Here is a 13,102-nt window from a genome sequence, read left to right as displayed (position 1 = left end):
GCTGCTCTTCGGCTTTTCTACAGCTTTATTGATAAGCTGTCACTAAGTACCCACACTATACTATACTGTTCTACCCCCTATACCACCGCCCCCGGAGCCCCCCGCAACTAAATAAAGTTATTAACCCATAAACCGCCGCTCCTAGACCCCGCCGCAACTATAATAAATGTATTAACCCCTAAACCGCCGCTTCCGGACCCCCCCGCCACCTACATAATACCTATTAACCCCTATCCTGCCCCCCCTATACCGCCGCCACCTACATAAACTTATTAACCCCTATCCCGTACCCCGCCGCAACTAAATAAATTGTTTAACCCCTAAACCGCCGCTCCCGGACCCCACCGCCACCTATAAAACTACAAAAAATAACAAACACTAAATTACAAAAAATAAAAAAAATTACAAGAATTTTAAACTAATTACACCTACTCTAAGCCCCCTAATAAAATAAAAAAGCCCCCCAAAATAATAAAGGTCCCTACCCTATTCTAAATTAAAAAGTAACCAGCTCTTTTACCAACCCTTAAAAGGGCTTTTTGCGGGGCATGCCCCAAAGTCAACAGCTCTTTTGCCTGTAAAAAAAAATACAACCCCCCCCAACATTAAAACCCACCACCCACATACCCCTACTCTAACTTAAACCCCCCTTAAATAAACCTAACACTACCCCCCTGAAGATCTCCCTTCCTTGAGCCGTATTCACCCAGCCGGGCAACGATGGACCAAAAGAGGACATCCGGAGGGGCAGAAGTCTTCATCCAAGCGGCATCTTCTATCTTCATCCATCCAACGAGGAGCGGCTCCATCTTCAAGACCTCCGGCGCGGAACATCCTCCTTCCCCGATGACTAGACGACGAATGATGGTTCCTTTAAGTGACGTCATCCAAGATGGCGTCCCTCGAATTCCGATTGGCTGATAGGATTCTATCAGCCAATCGGAATTAAGGTAGGAAAAATCTGATTGGCTGATTGAATCAGCCAATCAGATTCAAGTTCAATCAGATATCCTCTTCTGCCCTGATAGGATGAAGACTTCTGCCGCTCCGGATGTCCTCTTTTGGTCCATTGGTTCCTGGCTGGGTGAACACGGCTCAAGGTAGGGAGATCTTCAGGGGGGTAGTATTAGGTTTATTTAAGGGGGGTTTGGGTTAGAGTAGGGGTATGTGGGTGGTGGGTTTTAATGTTGGGCTGGGTTTGTATTTTTTTTACAGGCAAAAGAGCTGTTGACTTTGGAGCATGCCCCTGCAAAAAGCCCTTTTACAGGCTGGTAAAAGAGCTGGTTACTTTTTAATTTAGAATAGGGTAGGGACCTTTATTATTTTGGGGGGGCTTTTTTATTTTATTAGGGGGTTTAGAGTAGGTGTAATTAGTTTAAAATTCTTGTAATATTTTTTTATTTTTTGTAATTTAGTTTAGTGTATTTAATTGTATGTAATTGTAGGTAATTTATTTAATTAATTTATTGATAGTGTAGTGTTAGGTTTAATTGTAACTTAGGTTAGGATTTATTTTACAGGTAATTTTGTAATTATTTTAACTAGGTAGCTATTAAATAGTAAATAACTATTTAATAGCTATTGTACCTAGTTAAAAAAAAAATACAAAGTTGCCTGTAAAATAAATATAAATCCTAAAATAGCTACAATATAATTATTCATTATATTGTAGCTATATTAGGGTTTATTTTACATTTAAGTATTTAGTTTTAAATAGGAATACTTTAGTTAATAAGAGTTAATTTATTTCGTTAGATTAAAATCATATTTTACTTAGGGGGTTGTTAGGGTTAGGGTTAGATTTAGCTTTAGGGGTTAATACATTTATTAGAGTAGCGGCGAGGTCCGGTCGGCAGATTAGGGGTTAATACTTGAAGTTAGGTGGCGGCGATGTTAGGGAGGGCAGATTAGGGGTTAATACTATTTATGATAGGGTTTGCGAGGCGGGAGTGTGGCGGTTTAGGGGTTAATAACTTTATTAGAGTAGCGGCGAAGTCCAGTCGGCAGATTAGGGGTTAATAAATTTAGGTAAGGTAGCGGCGACGTTGGGGGGGCAGATTAGGGGTTAATAAATATAATATAGGTGTCGGCGATGTTAGGGGCAGCAGATTAGGGGTACATAGGTATAATGTAGGTTGTGGCGGTGTCTGGAGCGGCAGATTAGGGGTTAATTGTGTAATGCAGGTGTTAGCGATAGCGGGGGTGGCAGATTAGGGGTTAATAAGTGTAAGGTTAGGGGTGTTTAGACTCGGGGTTCATGTTAGTGTGTTAGGTGCAGACTTAGAAACTGTTTCCCCATAGGAAACAATGGGGCTGCGTTAGGAGCTTAACGCTACTTTTTTGCAGGTGTTAGGTTTTTTTCCAGCCCAAACTGCCCCATTGTTTCATATGGGGGAATTGTGCACGAGCACGTTTTTCAAGTTAGCCGCTACCGTAAGCAACACTGGTATTGAGAGTTGAAGTGGCAGTAAATATGCCTTTACGCTCCCTTTTTGGAGCCTAACGCAGCCCTTCAGAGAACTCTAAATACCAGCGTTGTTTAGAAGCAGCGCTAGAAAAAAAAGACGCGTAGCTAACTCACCCCTTCGGCCGCAAAACTCTAAATCTAGGTGTAAATTAATCCTATTTAAAACTAAATACTTACCTATAAAATAAACCCTAATATAGCTACAATATAACTAATAATTATATTGTAGCTATTTTAGGATTAATTTTTATTTTACAGGCAAATTTTAATTTATTTTAACTAGGTACAATAGCTATTAAATAGTTATTAACTATTTAATAGCTACCTAGATAAAATAAAGACAAATTTACCTGTAAAATAAAAACTAACCCAAGTTACAATTACACCTAACACTACACTATCATTAAATAAATTATTCCTATTTAAAACTAAATACTTACCTGTAAAATAAACCCTAAGATAGCTACAATGTAATTAATAATTACATTGTAGCTATTTTAGGATTTATTTTTATTCTACAGGTAACTTTGTATTTATTTTAACTAGGTACAATAGTTATTAAATAGTTATTAACTATTTAATAACTACCTAGCTAAAAGAAATACAAAATTACCTGTAAAATAAATCCTAACCTAAGTTACAGTTAAACCTAACACTACACTATCATTAAATTAATTAAATAAATTAGCTACCAATACCTACAATTAAATACAATTAAATAAACTAAACTACAAAAAATAACAAACACTAAATTACAGAAAATAAAAAAATATTACAAGAATTTTAAACTAATTACACCTATTCTAAGCCCCCTAATAAAATAAAAATAAAAAAAAAATATTAAAAGTCCCTACCCTATTCTACATTACAAAGTAATAAGCTCTTTTACCAGCCCTTAAAAGGGCTTTTTGCGGGGCATGCCCCAAATTAATCAGCTCTTTTGCCTGTAAAACAAATGCAACCCCCCCAACATTAAAACCCACCACCCACATACCCCTACTCTAACCCACCCAAACCCCCCTTAAATAAACCTAACACTACCCCCCTGAAGATCTCCCTACCTTGAGTCGTGTTCACCCAGCCAGGCCGAAGTCATCATCCAAGGGGTGCTGAAGAGGTCTTCCATCCGATAGAAGTCTTCATCCAAGGGGCGCTGAAGAGGTCTTCCATCCGATAGAAGTCTTCATCCAGGCGGCGTCTTCAATATTCATCCATCCGGAGCGGAGTGGAGCCATCTTCAAATGAGCCGACTTGGAGCCAGATTAGTGGTTAATATGTATAATGTAGGTGGCGGCGGGGTCCGGGAGCAGCGGTTTAGGGGTTAACATATTTATTATAGTTGCGGCGGGGTCCAGGAGCGGCGGTTTAGGGGTTAATAAGTTTATTAGAGTGGCGGTGGGCTCTGGGAGCTGCGGTTTAGGGGTTAATAAGTTTATTAGAGTGGCGGTGGGCTCCGAGAGCGTCGGTTTTAGGGGTTAACATGTTTAATATAGGTGGCGGCGGTGTAGGGGGGGCAGATTAGGGGTGTTTAGACTCGGAGTACATGTTAGGGTGTTAGGTGCAGACATCTCCCATAGGAATCAATGGGATATTGGACAGCAGCGAACATGAACTTTCGTTATGGTCAGACTCCCATTGATTCCTATGGGATCCGCCACCTCCAGGGCGGCGGATTGAAAACCAGGTACGCTGGGCCGGAAAAGTGCCGAGCGTACCTGCTAGTCATTTGATAACTAGCAAAAGTAGTCAGATTGTGCCGAACTTGTGTGCAGAACATCTGGAGTGACGTAAGAATCGATCTGTGTCGGACTGAGTCCAGCGGATCGTAGTTTACCTCACAAAATTCTACTTTTGCCGGTGTGTAGGGCTTGATAACTTGGTCGAATCAGCCTCACCACAAATACGCTGCGGAATTCCAGCGTATTTGAGGTTGACGGCTTGATAACTAGAGGCCAATGTGTCTGATGAAGGGGTGAGATCCCTGAAACATCACATCACTATGCTTTTTGCATATTATACTGCACATTTTAAATTTCCACAGAGACAGTGCATGCCTTTTTTGGACTTTATTGTTATTTTGCTTGCACCCTGGTAGTTGCTATTGAAAGTGCTATTGGGATTTTTATATATATATATATATATATATATATATATATATATATATATATATATATATATATATATGTTTGTACATATGTATTTATATGTGTATATATGTATTTACAGAGATACAAACATATATGTATACATATATAGACATAAATATAAGTGCTTTGGAGCCCATTTGAGTCAATTAGCTGAAATATATATATATATATATATATATATTTGTATTTTTTTTTCCAAAAAGATCATCCGATATATATATATATATATATATATATATATATATATATATATATATATATATATATATATATATATATATATATATATATGGAAATATTCATTTAAGAATAAATAGAACATATTCTTCTATGTTAAAGGGACATGAAACCCAAATTTTTTCTTTCATGATTTAGAAAGAGCATGTCATTTTAAACAACTTTCTAATTTACTTATATTATCTAATTTGCTTCATTCTCTTGATATCACTTGCTGAAAAGCATATCTAGATATGCTCAGTAGCTGCTGATTGGTTGCTGCACATAGAGGCCTTGTGTGATTGGCTCACACATGTGCATTGCTATTTCTTCAACAAAGGATATCTAAAGAATTGAGCAAATTAGATAATAGAAGTAAATTGGAAAGTTGTTTAAAATGACATGCCCTATCTAAATCATGAATGTTTAATTTTGACTAGACTGTCCCTTTAAGAACACTGGAATGTGAAAAATTCATAATTCCTGTCAGGTTGGCGCACTTGGATAAATGTGATCGGTGAGTGTATGAGTAAGGGTGTTAGGTTTTTTTTGCAGCTTGTAAGCTCCATTGAAGTATATGGGATAATACGTTAAATCGGTCACAATGTTCAAATCTTTGCGCGTCACGTTTGCGCATGATCAGGAGCGCAAAATAGAGCTCCACTCATAATCTAGCCCTTAAAGATTGCTGGAACCATTATTGCATGTAACATGTTTTTAAAGTGAAATGCATTAAAATGAAACATAAAAAGCAAAAAAGGGAGAAACCTATTAATACTGTGCTAATATACATGCTCACTTCTGTGACAATTAACTTAGGTTTCAATCTCCTTTTAATTATGTCTATAATAAATATTAATCTCTGAAGTAAACTGTTATTTCCCATCAAAACCAAAGTGGCCTAGAGGGATACCTTTATGTGAAGGCCTTTGTGAAGGTGCACTGCTCCTCCCCATCAGTCAGAAGCAGCTTTGAAAGCAAACAGTGCATAGATTAAACATTTTCGGCTAGATTACGAGTTTTGTCGGTAAGGCTGTGTGGTGCTAATGAGCATTTGAAGCTCACCGCTCACTTACAGACAGCGCTGGTATTACGGGTTTTTACAAACCCGGTGTTAGCCGCAGAAAAGTAAACGGAGAGCAAAATTTAGCTCCACATCTCACTTCAATACCAGCGCTGCTTACGTTAGCGGTGAGCTGGAGTAACGTGCTCGTGCACAATTTCCCCATAGAAATCATCAAAAAAGCAGCGTTCAGCTCCTAACGCAGCCCCATTGATTCCTAGGGAAATACTTTTTATGTCTACACCTAACACCCTAACATAAACCCGAGTCTAAACACCCCTAATCACACTTATTAACCCCTAATCTGCCGCCCCTGACATCGCCGACACCTACATCATATTATTAACCCCTAATCTGCCGCTATGGACACCGCCGCCAACTACATTATACTTATGAACCCCTAATCTGCTGCCCCCAACATCGCCGACACCTACATTATATTTATTAATCCCTAATCTGCCGCTCCCAATGTCCCCGCAACCTACCTACATTTATTAACCCCTAATCTGCCGCCCCCAATGTCGCCGCCACTATAATAAAGTTATTAACCTCTAAACCTAAGTCTAGTTACATTGTAGCTATCTTAGGGTTTATTTTTATTTTACAGGCAACTTTGTATTTATTTTAACTAGGTACAATAGTTATTAAATAGTTATTAACTATTTAATAGCTACCTAGATAAAATAAAGACACATTTACCTGTAAAATAAAACTTAAACTAAGTTACAATTACACCTAACACTACACTACAATTAAATTAATTCCCTAAATTAACTACAATTAAATACAATTAAATACAATTATCTAAAGTACAGAAAAAAAACACTAAATTACAGAAAATAATAAAATATTTACAAGTTTTTTAAAGTAATTAACACCTCATCTAATCCCCCTAATAAAATAAAAAAAAGCCCCCCGAAATAATAAAAAGCCCTACCCTATACTAAATTACAAATAGCCCTTAAAAGGGCCTTTTGCGGGGCATTGCCCCAAAGTAATCAGCTCTTTTACCTGTAAAAAAAAATAAAAAAAATACCCCCCTAACATTAAAACCCCCCACCCACACACCCATCCCTACTCTAAAACCCACCCAATCCCCCCTTAATAAAACCTAACACTACCCCCTTGAAGATCACCCTACCTTGAGAAGTCTTCACCCAACGGGCCGAAGTAATCAACAAAGCGGGGCGAAGTGGTCCTCCAGATGGGCAGAAGTCTTCATCCAAGCTGAGAAGAAGAGGTCCTCCAGACGGGCAGAAGTCTTCATCCAGACGGCATCTTCTATATTCATCCATCCGGCACGCAGTGGGTCCATCTTCAAGACATCCGACGCGGAGCATCCTCTTCTTTCTTGATCCGACGACTGAATGAAGGTTCCTTTAAATGACGTCATCCAAGATGGCGTCCCTTCAATTCCAATTGGCTGATAGAATTGTATCAGCCAATCAGAATTAAGGTAGAAAAAATCCTATTGGCTGATGCAATCAGATAGAATTCTATCAGCCAATCGGAATTGAAGGGAGGCCATCTTGGATGACGTCATTTAATGTAACCTTCATTCAGTCGTTGAATCAAGAAGGAAGAGGATGCTCCGCATCGGATGTCTTGAAGATGGACCCGCTCCACGCCGGATGGATGAAGATAGAAGATGCCGCCTGGATGAAGACTTCTGCCCCATCTGGAGGACCACTTCGCCCGGCTTCATTGAGGACTTCGGCCCGGTTGGGTGAAAACTTCTCAAGGTAGGGTGATCTTCAAGGGATTAGTGTTAGGTTTTATTAAGGGGTGATTGTGTGGGTTTTAGAGTAGGGTTGGGTGCGTAGGTGGTGTGTTTTAATGTTGGGGGGTATTGTACTTTTTTTACAGGTAAAAGAGCTGATTACTTTGGGGCAATGCCCCACAAAAGGCCCTTTTAAGGGCTATTTGTAATTTAGTATAGTTTAGGTCTTTTTAATATTTTGGGGGGGCTTTTTATTTTATTAGGGGGATTAGATTAGGTGTAATTAGTTTAAAAAACTTGTAATTATTTTATTATTTTCTGTAATTTAGTGTTTGTTTTTTTTCGTACTTTAGATAATTGTATTTAATTGTATTTAATTGTATTTAATTTAGGGAATTAATTTAATTATAGTGTAGTGTTAGGTGTAATTGTAACTTAGGTTAGGTTTTATTTTACAGGTAAATTTGTCTTTATTTTAACTAGGTAGTTATTAAATAGTTAATAACTATTTAATAACTATTGTACCTAGTTAAAATAAATACAAAGTTGCCTGTAAAATAAATATAAACCCTGAGCTAGCTACAATGTAACTATTAGTTATATTGTAGCTATCTTAGGGTTTATTTTATAGGTAAGTATTTAGTTTTAAATAGGAATAATTTTAGTTAATTGTAGTAATTTTATTTAGATCTATTTAAATAATATTTAAGTTAGGGGGATGTTAGGGTTAGGGTTAGACTTAGATTTAGGGGTTAATACATTTAATATAGTTGTGGCTACGTTGGGGCGGAAGATTAGGGGTTAATAAATGTAGGTAGGTGTCGGCGATGTTAGGGACAGCAGATTAGGGGTTAAGAAAATTTAACTAGTGTTTGCGATGCGGGAGTGCGGCGGTTTAGGGGCTAATATATTTATTAAAGTGGCGGCGATTCCGGTTCGGCAGATTAAGGGTTAAAAATTTAATTTTAGTGTTTGCGATGTGGGGGCTCGGTTTAGGGGTTAATAGGTAGTTTATGGGTGTTAGTGTACTTTTTAGCACTTTAGTTAAGAGTTTTATACTACGATGTTAGCCCATAAACTACTGACTTTAAAATGCGCACAAGGCCAAACTCAAGTGAAGGTTTTTTTATTACAGGTTAATACACGCATAAAATCAGAACACTTACAAGATTCGCAAGTGGTTAGAATATATCAAGTTGAGCACTGTGTTCTCACAGCTGCTAAGTCTTCCACATCAGGCTTAGATGGATAACGTCAGGCACGGTGTCCGGAACCCCTGCACTGGTTGCCGTATGAGCGGAAAGTCTGAACAGCTGATCAGTCACTGGCTCCTTTGGACAGTCTAATAAAAAAACCTTCACTTGAGTTTGGCCTTGTCCGCCTTTTTCTCCTTTTTCTTCACATGCCACTGCATTTGAGCTGAGGTCCTGGATCACCTGGTTGGTCAAAGGCAGCGTATATACGGCTACACAGTTGTTCCTGGTATTTAAGGAATTTTCATCAGCAAATCTGCTGGATATTTTTGTGATAATGAACATTTCATGTGGACATAAATAACCATATAAAGGTATCATATACAACATAGGGGCTGCATTCCCCCCCAAAAAAGAGCATAGTATTGTAAAAGTGCCATAACAAATTATTTATACCACTGTTATCTAATAAGTTGTTTATATTATTGTCATATGTTTATACATTATTGGTGTTTAAAAAAAAAAAAAAAAAACTACATTACACTTAAAAACAAATTATCTATAACTAGATAAACCAACAAAATATATATAGATAATAATTGTAAAAAGCTTACTCAGAGTCAGAATTTTTAGCGCAATTCATTCTGTCTTTTCTATGACTTTAAAATGCGGTACCAGACTTGACAGGAGAAGGTCTACCACTCACTTTTTTGAAGACTTGTAATACCGGCATTAGGAAAATCCCATTGAAAAAATAGGATACGCAATTGACGTAAGTGGATTTGCGGTATTTTCGAGTCTGGCCAAAAAAGTGAGCGGTGAGCCTGTTATTTCAAGACTCGTAATACCAGCGGGCGTTAAAAAGCAGCGTTGGGACCTCTCAATGCTGCTTTTTAAGGCTAACGCAAGACTCGTATTCTAGGCAATAATATTTTAGTGATTTTGTCGTTGAAGGTAAATTCATAAGAACTTTAAATTACACTTGTCTAAAAGACATTTCTTCCAATATAATAGACATTTTTTAAATATCTAAGAACTTTTTTTTGTCTGTTTTTCAAGTAAAGTCAAAATTGAACTTTCATACCTCAGATAGAGCATGCAATTTTAAACAACTTTCTAATTTATTTTTATTATTAAATTTGGTTTGTTCTCTTGGTATCCTATGTTGAAGGGTAAAGCTAGGTAAGATGATAGGAGTGTACATGTGACTTTAGCAATCAAACACCTAAATTACAAGTTTTGCGTTGCAGCTTGTAACGCTGAAAATATGGCATTGTCAGCGTTAAAAAAGTCTTGTAGGTATAGCTGTACCGCACAACTTTTAGCCTGTAATGCAACGTCCCGCACACGTAAAAATGACATTTTTGGGGGGTGGAGTTTGCCATGCTGCAGGGTAGTCACACTCCTTCTGAGCTCCGTGAACCAAGTCCTACAGATGATATTTATCAGGATCCTATCCTACTTTTTACCTGCATTCTAACCCTCACTAGCCTCAGGGTGCCTTTTAGTACAGGGGACTGAAAAAAGGAATGGTAGACAAAGCATTTTAACTCCTCTGGAGAACACCAACAGCTAACTTCTGGCCTCCCTCCATCTCCTGTTTGGCACCATTTCAAGAAAAGTGCCTTTCTCATGCTTACAGCTCTCCTTGCTCCCAGCCATTACTTTTGAGCACGCTCTTACCGGCACAAACCTGACCTACTCAGAGGTAGACCCCAGGAGACTCTGGCTTACCGATCGAGAGTAGCTGTCACTGTCGACGATAACCTGGGAGATTAAACACACAGCCCTTATATGCCAGCAGAGGCCGGTTCAGGGGAGGGCCTTCCTACCTCTGCGATCCATACACCCTACTTTGCCCAGGCATAATCAGCCCCTGGATTGTGTCGGGGAGAGACTTACCTGGCTACAGCTAACAGGCAGCACATCTTCCTTAATATCGCACACGCTCCCACTGCAGAGATGGTCCAGCACAGAAAGATCCTTGGGGGTAAGCCTTCACACTTTACTTAATCTGCGATCCATCACTTGTTAGCAGACTTCCATACTTACACTGCCTTTCTATAAAGCTATAAGGCTTCTCCCTGATATATGTGAGACTTTTCGGATTGCCTATTGAGATCCCTCTCTATTCCAACTAGGGGATCTTACATGGGTATACCTAACATCCTCCTACTTAATTAACGCTACTAAAGTCTCTACTCAAGGTCTATCCAACCACAGAGACCTAATAATAATTACCAGTCTTGGCTTTGATTTTCCAGATCTGGGTCACACTCTCTCCATACCCGGGGGTACATATTTTATACAGCCAAGTTGAAGCACCCTTATACAGCTGCATATATCAGTGATGGACACAGGGCTGTTGCCACAAAAGTCTGAGTAATTATCCAGTGATACAAGGCCTTTGACCACCAGCACCTTCTGCCCTCTCTCCCCCCTTTCCTGTCGGCCCTTTTTGCCTACAGGTCATATCCCAAGTTCCCTTTTCCGTACCTACTCAGTAAGAGTACTTGCCCTAGGAGAGAGGCAGATTATCTGTGGCGATTACAGATCTTCAAACAAGCGGCATTCCAGGAAGCTCACCTTTTAACAATAACTTTATTTAAGAAACACAACCCCAAAATATCTTGAAGTGCTAACTTATTAACTTTAGGGGGTGTCGGTCCTGCTTTCTCCACCTGCCACTTGCTAAGGGAGACCACCTACCCTATCAGCTCAAGGCGAAGCTGAAGTCACGGTGATTTCATTCCCTTCGATATGTCACATTCCCAAAAGAAGAAGCAGAGACAGGCTGAAGCCACAAAAAGAACTTTATCAGACCACTTTCCAAGCAAAAATTTGTACGAACAGGACATGTCTGATGAGGACTCTAGAGAATCGATGATCTCCACTAAAGGGTCCCGCAGAGCCAAGGGACATTCAGTAGAGAGCACTACCAATGTAAATTCCTCTATACTAGACTCCATTAAGGAGTTATCGGACAAGATGGACTCTCACCACTCATCTCTTAAACAAGAGCTTAAAATGTCGGTGTCAGAACTTCAGAGGGATATCATCTCCCTTGGAGAAAGAGCAGAAATTCTTGAGAGAAAACAGGAGGACCTCCATCTGGACTATTCCAACCTCCTTGCCTATACTCAGCCTCTCTCTGAGATGATTTCAGACATGGAATCCAAAATGGCAGACTTGGAAGACAGGTCCCGCCAGAACAACATTAGGATCCGTGGCATTCCAGAGGATGTTGGAACATCTGACCTCCCTAAATACCTGATGGATCTATTTAGAGAACTTCTGGGACCCATACAAGACCAGTAGGCCCTTGTGGACAGGGCCCATAGGGCACTCCGGTGAGAAATTCATCTTCAGAATCCCAGAGAGATGTAATCATTAGACTGCATTACTACACTTTAAAAGAAAGAATACTTAGAGCGTAGTGATGTCGCGAACATAAAATTTTGCGTTCGCGAACCACGAACGCGAACTTACGCAAAAGTTTGCGAACGGGCAAACCGGGCGAACCGCCATAGACTTCAATAGGCAGGCGAATTTTAAAACCCACAGGGACTCTTTCTAGCCACAATAGTGATGGAAAAGTTGTTTCAAGGGGACTAACACCTGGACTGTGGCATGCTGGAGGGGGATCCATGGCAAAACTCCCACGGCAAATTACATAGTTGATGCAGAGTCTGGTTTTAATCCAAAAAGGGCATAAATCACCTAACATTCCTCAATTGTTTGGAATAACGTGCTTTAAAACATCAGGTATGATGTTGTATTGATCAGGTAGTGTAAGGGTTACGCCCGCTTCACAGTGACAGACCAAACTCCCAGTTTAACGCACAGCAAACAACCGCAAACAGTCCATTTGCACAACCGCAAACTCCCCATTTGCACAAGGTTGGATACCAAGCTAGCCATGTCCCATTCCTTGTCCTCACTGATGTCATTGAAGGTCTCTTCCTCCACCCAGCCACGTACAACACCAAGGGTCCCCGAAAGGTGACAACAAGCCCCCTGGGACGCCTGCTGTGTTTGGTCTTCCACCTCCTCAAAGCCACCTTCCTCCTCTGACTCCTCTTCTTCAGACACCTCTTTCTGCGTTGCCTCTCTGCATTATTATAAGGTGTGTTAAGTAGTACTATTCCTATCAGTTTAATCCCTGTTACGTCCCCTATCAGGGGACGTGTATATGGCATGGATTTTAGGAACCGGGAGATGGAAAAAGATGCTTGGTCGGTCCTCCTACTTCAAATTTGGGGCACTGCGCGTGCAATCTACTGTGCCACCACATAT

This window comes from Bombina bombina, chromosome 2, assembly GCF_027579735.1.
Source record: "Bombina bombina isolate aBomBom1 chromosome 2, aBomBom1.pri, whole genome shotgun sequence".
NCBI lineage: Eukaryota > Metazoa > Chordata > Amphibia > Anura > Bombinatoridae > Bombina > Bombina bombina.
Note: the sequence above shows the minus strand (reverse complement) of the source record.